General features: G+C 47.9%; 1 long non-coding RNA gene across 1 annotated transcript; it reads left to right on the top strand.

Moving 5' to 3' along the window:
• Positions 1-6,675: 6,675 nt before the first annotated feature.
• On the top strand, positions 6,676-8,569 carry LOC110317599. The gene is made up of 3 exons (XR_002380335.1): positions 6,676-6,920; positions 7,137-7,181; positions 7,854-8,569. It is a non-coding gene; the product is annotated as an uncharacterized LOC110317599 (long non-coding RNA).
• Positions 8,570-10,065: the final 1,496 nt, after the last annotated feature.

Here is a 10,065-nt window from a genome sequence, read left to right as displayed (position 1 = left end):
AGACCAGGCTGGCCTCAAACTCAGAAATCTGCCTGCCTCTGCCTCCCAAGTGCTGGGATTAAAGGTGTGTGCCACCACGCCCGGCCCAGTTTTTCTTTTTTTAACCAAATGAAATCATACCATGGAATTATGTAACTTGTTCTTTGCTCTGTTACCACTATTCCTGTGCAGTCTTCCTGATTATTTTCTTGGATTATCTTCATAATAATAGTCTACTACAAAGTGTGTGTGTATCTGTCTGTCTCTCTGTCTATGTCTATCGGTCCAGGTGGGTCATAGGCTATGTGAATGTTTTCATTATATAATAGTGTGCCAACTTAGACACCCACCCAACACACACAAGAAAACACCTAGGTCAAGCTAAGGGTGTTCTCAGGTCTCTCTGATCACATGCGGCCACCCACATCTCCCTTTCCAGTGCCAGGCTCTTTCTAACTCTCGGTTTTATTGAAATCTTTTGATTATTATTCTCATCCAAGCAGCTTTCCCTGTGCCTTCCCCTTCCAGCTTAGACCTGTCCTTTTTCAACAAGCCTGTCTCTCCCCTCTTTTCAGTACCCCTGCTTCTGTAGACCAAGGTTGCTTTCTTTTTTCCTCCCCACACCCTGCCCACCCTCTTCCTAGCCTGTCTTCTCCCAGAGAGCCACCCACAGGCCAGCTGATGAGGGCCTCCTTCCCTCAGCCGTGTGGGGTGTATAGTTTGCTTATCCAGTGAGGTCATCCTCGACTTCACCTCCTTGCTTGTTGACATCCCCACCTCCACAGAGCCTGCTGTTGGCATGGCGCTTGTTATGGGGTCAGCGTGGGTAACCAAACTCTGAAGAGACGAGGTTTTGCTGCCAACAACTCTGAGTCTGTAGTTACGGAGTCGGGCTGGCTCGGGAATCTTGCTACCAATGAATAGCTCAGGATGAAGCCAGCTCTTGCCCTTGCCTCCTGGTGGTTACCCCCTTTCATTTCCTGTCACCCTTGGGCACCTCACCCCAGGCCATCCAGACACACCAGCAGTTTTAATGGTGCCCTGGCATTTATATATCCTCTGAAAAGTCCCCGGAGTTCCAAATGTCACACGTTTGCAGAAACTATGTGCAGCTGCAAAAACACATCTCTGCTAGAACATGAGGCAAATCATAGTCAGCTGCTGTGGACAGTCTGAAGCAGCCCCATGTCCCATACCTGGGATGGAGGGACAGGGGAGATACAGGCAGAAGGAGAAAGAAGTAGTGTCTGGTGCTCAGGATCCCAGCCTTGAGTAAGAACACCCTCAGTGCCTTTGGTCCATCCTGCTGCCTGCCGGCTTCCTCTGCCTGCAGGAAAGAAGACCAGAGCCGAAGGGACCCTGGGTTAGCAGATTTGACACAGGCTGAGGGAATGAGGGAGCTGCAGAGTGTTGTGAATTCCAAGATTTGCATCTCCAGCTAATGGTGCCCTCCCCCATCCCAGGGCACCATTAGAACTGCTGACCAGTGAAGTGTCTGGATGGCCCAGGGTGAGATGCCCAAGGGTGACAGGAAGTGCAAGTGGGTAACACCAGGGGGTGGGGGTGGGGTGGAGGTGTCTCTTAGCTGTTCTCACCCTTATTGTCTTCTTTGTTCCTAGAAAAAGGCCAGGACTACTCACTCTCACTGTCGTCTATGTCACCTCTAAACATCTCTCAATGGCCTGTGCTCTGACTGCAACTCCTTTGTACCACAGGTTCCCTGATAGTAGTCCCTACCCACTGGACTTCCTGCCTCTCCACTGGCTTCCTGCCTCTCGGTCTCCATGTCAACTTCCATGTCCAAACACTCCAGCCTTTTTGCAAGGCTTCCTAAGTATGGAGTTCCCTGTATGAGGAACTCCCTGTGTGAGTATGCAAGTGTGTGTATGAGTGTGTGTGTGTGTGTGTGTGTGTGTGTGTGTGTGCGCGCGCGCGCACGCGCACGCAGACCTGAAACTCACGGATTCCCTGAAGCGGGCTAGCCAGCTGAGCCCCAGAGATGCTGATCATATCTCTGCTTTCCCTGCGCTGGGATTGGATGTACACACCATCATGCACCCCCCCCCCGACTCCCCATCCTCAGTGCTGGGGATTGAACTCAGGTCTTCACATTTGTAAGGCAAGCATTTTACCCACACAGCCCAAGTGAGGCTCCTTTTTAACACAGTCTCCAATGGTTTCTGTGTGCTCTCCACCTATCCGAGTCTACAGCAGCCCCCTTTGCCAGCCCTCATTGTCTCTCCTCAGTCTCCTTGTAGAATCTCACCTAATCTGTGTGCACTGAAATCACCAGGCCCGTTTCCACTAAACCTGTACCTCCCTCCCCATCAACTTGAATACAAGCTATGTAGCTCTTCCAACAACTGCAGCACAGCAGTTACCCCAAAAGTCTCAGTGACTCTGAGCAGCAGTGAAGTGAGAATTCTGGATTCTTTAAGAAAACGCAAATATTACAAGAATGTGTTTTCATTTTAATCCCAGGTGTGGGACATGGGGCTGCTTCAGCCTGTCCACAGCAGCTGACTGTGATTTGCCTCATGTTCTAGCAGAGATGTGTTTTTGCAGCTGCACATAGTTTCTGCAAATGCGTGACATTTGGAATTTTGGGGACTTTTCAGAGGATGTATAAATTCCAGAGCCCCACAAGAAGGGGCTGATTGGCTGCTTGGTGATTGTTTGTGGTTTGTTTAGTAGTCGTGCACAAAGAAGAAACAACAGCAAGAAGAAATGAGATATTCTGAAGGCAAAAATCAAACTTGCCCCAAGGAACTCGAAGCCCCTAAACAGCAGGAAGTAGTTTAACGATGACGTCACCCCCCTTTCCCCTCTATCCTTTTTTTTCTCTCCTACTTAGTGTTAGGGGGTTACTGGGGTAGAAGAATAGGGGAGAAGAAGAGCGAAAGAAAAAAGAACTCACAAAGTAGCCAAAAGTCCGGCTGCATAGCAGCCGTCTCAGGAGCCACACCCTGAGAGAATAACCAGTCCGGCATCCCTCCCAGGTAGGTGTTCTTAGGCTTCGAGCCTACTGCTCTTTGAGTCTCTGAACTCCACATCTGGGCAGTCTACATCCTGAGATTTCACCCAGGTTACTGCCTCTTTCCACGCTCACTCCTGCCTCGTTCTTGGATTATTTGGATGCTAGGTGATGGCTTATAGCCATCTCGTGTGCCATTGCCACAATCATCATCAGTCCATTGTGTGGCATGTGACCTAGTGATGAAGACCTCCCACTCCTCATCCTTATGTCTGTCCCTCCTATGCACCTTTAACTCTAAAACAGAGGTGTCAGCTAGCCAAGCCCTGGGTCTGACTTGGTCAGCTCTCTTCTCCCATGCATTTAGAGAGCTGTAGTCAGAGCACAGGCATCGAGGGATTGGTGGCTTCACGAGCTCAGGATAAGTCAGGAAGATATGAGGTACCAAGGAAGGTATACATTAGAAGGCAGAAGGCCCCAGGGTGGCCAGAGCCAACTCAGCTCCACCAGACTGAATCACCACTTTTACTTCCTTAGTGCCTGCAGCCATTCCATACTTTTCTACCGCTGGGTCCCCAGAGGCACCGGTCAGTCCCTGCGTGTCTGGCAGGGTGCAGGATGACCTGTTTTCCTCAGCCTGAGAGCGAGCGGAGGAAGCAGCAGCCCTCAGCTAGCCCAGAGGTGTCAGCGGCTCTTCTCACCAAAGCAGCTCCACATCACCTGACGGCAGGCGCTGCCAAGGGCCGGGGCTTCCTGTGAGCTAGACTCCGAGCCGCCTTTCTCACTAAAGAGAAGAGTGGGCTTGCCTCTCCTCTGCTCATGACCCACTCAAAGGCAGCCCGCCAGAGTTCCTGCTGCTGGCAACATTTGGATCATCCTAAGCATTTGCTAAGTGCCATCAACACACTGACTTAAGTGGTAGAGGGATGAGGGCCTGGTGTGGGCTGTGGGGATGGAGGAGGAGGCGAGCAGGAGGAGAAAGCAGATGGAGAGGTGTGAGAAGACGAAACCAGGCACCGGGACTAGACTCTGGTATCTCCAGTCCTTACTGCACTGTCTGCTCCGTGGGTCTAACCGCTCATCTAATGACATCTTCAGCTCTGCCCCCCCCCCCCCCCCGGCTCTACACTCCACTGGAACCAGCCCGCACAATTAAGCCATTATTTTCTACCGTGGCCCATGGGACAGAATCCAGAAGGCTTTGTCTAGCCAGGGCTGGCTTTCCACAACTGCGCCTTCCATCCAGGCCAGCTTTACTTTCCATTGCTTCACAGGGAGGAAAAATCGACTGTACCCAGCCTGGCTCATCCTTCCCACCACTCCCTTCTGCGCAGCTGTACACAGCTTTTAGCAAAAGGCAAGCTTAGGTTTTTGTTTTTTATTTCTTGGGGGGGGGTTTCCCATAATTATTTACCGGGCACCACCATTCATAAAACTAGGAAAAAAATACTTCCTCAGAAGCCTTATCTGCTTCACAGCCTACCCTCTGGTTCCTGCCTTGTACCCATCTTGTGCAACAATGAAGCTACCTGAATTCTACAGATGAGAACTCAAGCCTCAGAAGATACAGGGTCCTCCTCAGCTGGAAGAATCCTGGGCCAGAGAGCTCTAGTCTCAGCTCAGGACCTGTCTATTCTACCGGTCAAGGTCATCCCTGTCTCCCTCACTGAAGTGAAAGCCGTATGCACACCGGAGCATGGGTCATCCTCACTTCCTATATTTGGCAAACAATGAGCACATTAGTGTCTTAATCTATGCAGGCTGCTAAGACAGTAAGCCATAGAGCCATAGACCCGTGGACTCTAAGCAACAGAAATGTATTGCCCAGAGGAGGCTGGGAAGTTCCAGATCAGAATGCCTATTGATGATGTCTAGTGAAGGTCCATCATTTGACCTACAGAAATCCATCCTCTTTCTTGTTCTCATGGCAGAAGACTAAGGGAGTTCTCTGGGAGTTTCTTATGAGAGCATTGACCCATGAAGGTTTCACCCTATTATCTGATCACCACTCAGAGGCCTGCCTCCTGATGCTACCACATTTGGAGTCAGACTCAACGCTCGAATTCTGAGGCACACAATCTACTACAGATGGGTTATAATTACTCTACAAAAAAAAAAAAAAAAAAAAAAAAAAAAAAAAAAAAAAAAAAAAAAAAAAAGAAAAAGAAAAAGAAAATAGAAGCAGCACTAGGTAAATAGTTACGCTTTTGTTTTTGTTTTCATTTACAGAGTTGTCGAGCATGCATGTGTGAGTATGTGTGCTTGTATGTGCATGTGTGTCCTGTTACTGAACCCAGGTCTTCATGCCAGTGGAATAGGCAAGTACTCTAACTGGACAACGGTCTCACCAACCCCTCAAATTCAGTCTAAAGATGGAATTCCCGGGTTGGGGATGTAGTTCACTCGGTAGAGTGCCTGCTTAGCTTGCTCAGAGCCTCAAGTTTGATCTTCAACATCGAATAAACTGGGCTTAGTGGTGTGGACCTGTAATCCTAGCACTTGGGAGGTGCAGACAGGAAGAGCAGAAATTCAAGGTTATCCCAGGCTTCATAGTTCAAGACCATCCTGGACCCTGACTCAAAAAGTTTAAATTCCCTCCCCCTCGTCCTCCCACCCTTGAGATCTTTTTAAAATGTGTGGGTTTGCCTGCATGTATGTCTGTGTACCATATGTATACTGTGTCCGAGGAGTCCAGAAGAGGGTGTCAGGTTCCCCTGGAACTGGAGTTACAGAGAACTGTTAGCTATGGAGTAGGTGCCGGGAACTGACTTCAGGTCCGCTGTAAGAGCAGTCAGGGCTGAGTTACCTCTCCAGCCCAATGCTGTCCCTTTGACAGACTGAACACTGCTATCCTAGAAAGTATTTGATAAAAGAACAAAGACCCTGGTAAGTTAGCCTTGGCCATATCTTGGTTAGATCGGTCTTATCAGCTTTCCTCATGGAGGTGGAGTGCCCCCTATCGGCATGGCTAGAAAGTAGCCGCCCCCCCCATGTCTGCTACTTCTTTCCCTGTAAAAAATGTGTAGGTAGTGTTATCAGCACACAAACAGAATCATGACAACACTTTGCAATGTAATTTCATGATTTATATATCAATTATGTTTTATGAACTTATTTTTGACTGACTAAAAGGTTTTATAGCTGGAATGTTGCTATATTGGGATGGAAGACGGGAATATCCTCCCCCACCCCTGCATTCCTCTCACATCTTGCTCAAGGTGAGGCTAAGCTAGGCAGGAGAAAGGGCAACTGCTTATGGCCTAAGAGCCACTTTGTATATGCCGCCCCCTCCTAGCCTCTAAAGTCCAGGTTTGTTTTCTTAATTTCTTAGACTAGTAAGTCTAAACACAGTATTGTAGGCATACCTGAGCTCTATGAACTCACTGTTAACTCTCTACTCCTTGACCACGGACAACTTCTGCGGTCCTGGGACAGTGACCTGCTTTGTCCTTCCATGGCCCACTGGATCCCTCTAGGTCTCCCTAGAAAAATAGGGAGCTGCAGACCTTGTGGGTACAGTACGAAAGGAAAAAAATACAAGGAACCAAAGAGGAAAAATACAAAAAGCAAAACAGATCCCATATCCAGACCATGAGGCCATCGCCACTGTCAGTTAACCCTGGAGCGGCTCCTTCCTTGCAACAAGGTCAAGTTCACAGTCTGCAAAGCAAGACTGGCCAGAGCCCTCATTTGATCATAGCTTAATCCTAATCTGGTCAGGTTTGGATGCAAAGCTTTCTCAGTTTAACAGTGACCCGAGTGTCCCTGCGCTTCAGGACAGAGCTTTCTACCTTAAGGTCCCAACAAGTGCTTTTTGGTGCCAGTGCTAGCGTTTCATGTTTGCTGTCAAGTGCTCTACCACCGAGCTGCATCTCCAAACCCACACAGGAAGCCTTGTAAAAAAAAAAAAAAAAAAAAAAAAAAAAAAGAAATGAAAGAAAACACCAGAGCACATTCAACATTGTGAGTATTCTTTCCTGAAAATTGTGGTAAGGGGTGTGGTGTGTGTGTGTGTGTGTGTGTGTGTGTGTGTGTGTGTGGTGTATGTGTGTATGCAAACTGTTGATAATATAAAGTGTATTTCTTTGTGTGGGTGGAGGTTAAAAAAGTTTTTAAAATATTGACTTAAAGGAAAATATCCATTCCTCAAATATTATACAAATATTATCAGAGCTGTGTCTAGGAGAAAACAAAAGTTGCCTACCACATCTGGAAAGCTCTGGATGGGGTAAGGACAAACACCACCAGCACAGGATGTAAAAACCACAGTCTGAGTGGGGTCATGGGAGAAACCACCTCCTTCTTTAGGCCCTCGAGGCTGGTTCTGACAATGGCTGGGGAAGGAAGAGAAAAGGTATGGTTCAGATGAAGCATGGCTACCAAGCTACAGCCCCAAGCCCCACGACTGGAGCTGCTACCAAGACCTTGGTGTGAATGCTGGGGAAGGACCCAGAGTGTAGGGAACAGACAGGAATGAGAAGAACAAAAGTGGGAGATATTGACTCATCCTCTTGGAGATATATATTATATAATATAATATAATATAAATGTTATATTTAATGCATGTATATATGTATATATATTATTTTTTAAGGGAAGGGAGGTCACTTGAAGGCCAGATGTTTCCTTTGTTTCTACCTCAAGGCCTTTTCAGGCTTACCTCGTTACTGATGTTGATTAAGATGTATGATACAATGAATCCATGGTCCGATAGGAATTATCTACATTTAGATTTTCCTAGTATGTTCCCGGCTGGCTAGAGCCAGTGTTGCCGTCTGGTTACATTGCCATGCCCCTTCTTAGAGCAGGAGGCAAATTATAGTCAACTGCTGTGGACAATCTGAAGCAGCCGCATATCCCACACCTGGGATTAAAATTCTTATATGTCTGTGTTTTTCAGAGAAACCAAAATTCTCTCTACCAAGCTCCAGCACAACTGGTGGGAATTTGAAGGTGAAGTGTTGCCTCCTGGCCCCCCCCCCCCCCCGCGGTTGCACACAGGTTGGCTATAGAAAATCACAGCAGGATGGAGCCTCCATTTCCTGCTTTGCAAACAGGGCGTGGCCCAACTCCTACTTCAGCATCTCCTCACAGACTCAGGGGTGGGGGAGAGTGCAAACAACCATAGGTGCAAGCAGAGCGGATCTCCCTTATGCAAAGAGACGTTGTCAACTCTACATACAGAATGTCGCCTGTCTGTCTGCCTTTTCCTCGGCAATTGCTGAGCCAGTCGTTGGAAAGGAGCAAGGCAAAACTCCCATTACCAAGATGTAGCTACCAAAGGACGGAGATTTGGGATCAGACATTCAATACCTTTACCCCAGCCCTTGAGGACAACTTCCTCCTATGGGACTGAGGACTCTAAGAGGTCACCAGAGCTCCTCCATTGCATGGACTGTCTACTCTTCATCCCTGCCCAGGAGCCCTCTGCCCTTAGTGAGTTCTTCTCTTTGTTTCCCATCATCCTTTTCCCTGCCTGAATCCAGCCCACAGGGATTAGCTCAGTTTTCTTATCTTCTAGGAAGCCAATCCACAAAGAACACTCAAAATGCATAAAATCTCCTTATGGCACTTAAATGTTTATGGGTAATAAAAGGAGTCATTCTTCTCTCCTTATGTGTGACCTTATGATGTTTGTCACTGAACTTCTAGACTCCTGGAACCTGGGGACACTTAACTCTCTCTGTGCCTGCCCCAGAGCTGAATATACAATAAGATCTCAGAGCTGAGTTCTAACATCAACCTGGTGGGGAAACCTGGCTTCAATTGTTGGGGATCTTTGTTTTTTGGTTTTTTTGTTGTTATTTATTTATTTACATGCCAAATGCTGCCCCTCTCCTGCTGCCCCCACACAGAAACCCTCCCCCATATCCTTCTCTTCTGAGAGCCCCCCACCAGGGTATCTCCCCAACCCTGAGGCATCAAGTCTCTGCCAGATTAGGCGCATCTTCTCTCACGGAGGCCTAGAGCACTTTTAAATCACCTCAACCCATCCCAGGTCTCCTCAAAGTAGCCATGGCGCCAATCACTTAAGGAAATCACAGAGATTAAGTGAATTGTTTAATTAATTGCTTCATTCGTAATAGAAGTTTGGTTGCTTTAACTATAAAGTGACAAGATGGAGGTCAAAGGGGATTATCTTTTAATTTGTTTATTTCTGTTTTTCATTTGATTTTAGGGTTCTCCACATTCTTCCAAATTTTACTCTGTTTTAATTTTGCAGTGGCTCCTAAATGTCATGTCAGAACAGAAGGCTCTGTGTAGAGAAGTCCTGTCCCCACTTCATCTACTTTATCCCCCCTATCCTGGCTCTGCCGTGCCCTACAGCAGGTAGACAAGCTTATTAGTCTTTGCTTTTTTCCTTTTTTTTTTTTAATTTCTATTTTTGTTCCTTTTTCCTTGAACAAATAGGTACCTGTTCTTACTTCTTCCCCTAGAGGGTAATTTCTTTCAAGACTAGTTCTCCACAACTGCCTCACCACCACCACCACCACCACCACCACCACCTCCTCCTCCTCCTCCTCCTCCTCCTCCTCCTCCTCCTCTTCCTCCTTGTCCTCCCCATCTCCACCCCCCTCTTCTGGTGTCTGCTGGCTGGGAAGATCAGGATGAACCACAGCCCATGACAAAGGGATTTGTTTTATGTTAATCCTCACTGGAGTTAGTCATAGTGACAAGGAAATATCTTTCTTCCCAGGGCTAGCTCCATTTCAAATCCAGGCCAGAGACCTAAAGGTGTAGCCCTGTGATGGGTTACGTAGCCACAGCCTAGTCCCTGCGACTGAGGAGGCCAAGGAAGCATCCACAACCAAGCTTCTGCCGTGCTCTTCGTCCTGGAGGAGGACACAATGCCAGTGTACACTGGCGTCCTAAAAAGTCACTTGTAAGACCTCTGCAAGCACATGCAGCACCCAGGAGTCCTGCGCACATTGTGGGAAACGACGATCTGTATCTGTGCTGGCTAGTTTCACGTCAACTTGACACAAGCTAAAGTCAACTGAAAGGGAGGAACCTCAATAAAGAAAATACCTCCACGCCGGGTGTGGGGCGCCCGCCTTTAATCCCAGCACTCAGGAGGCAGAGGCAGGCGGATTTCTGAGTTCGAGGCCAGC

This window comes from Mus pahari, chromosome 3, assembly GCF_900095145.1.
Source record: "Mus pahari chromosome 3, PAHARI_EIJ_v1.1, whole genome shotgun sequence".
In the NCBI taxonomy this organism is placed as follows: Eukaryota; Metazoa; Chordata; class Mammalia; order Rodentia; family Muridae; genus Mus; species Mus pahari.
The sequence above is the reverse complement of the archived record's forward strand: the minus strand, read 5'-3'. Positions and strand labels throughout refer to the sequence as shown.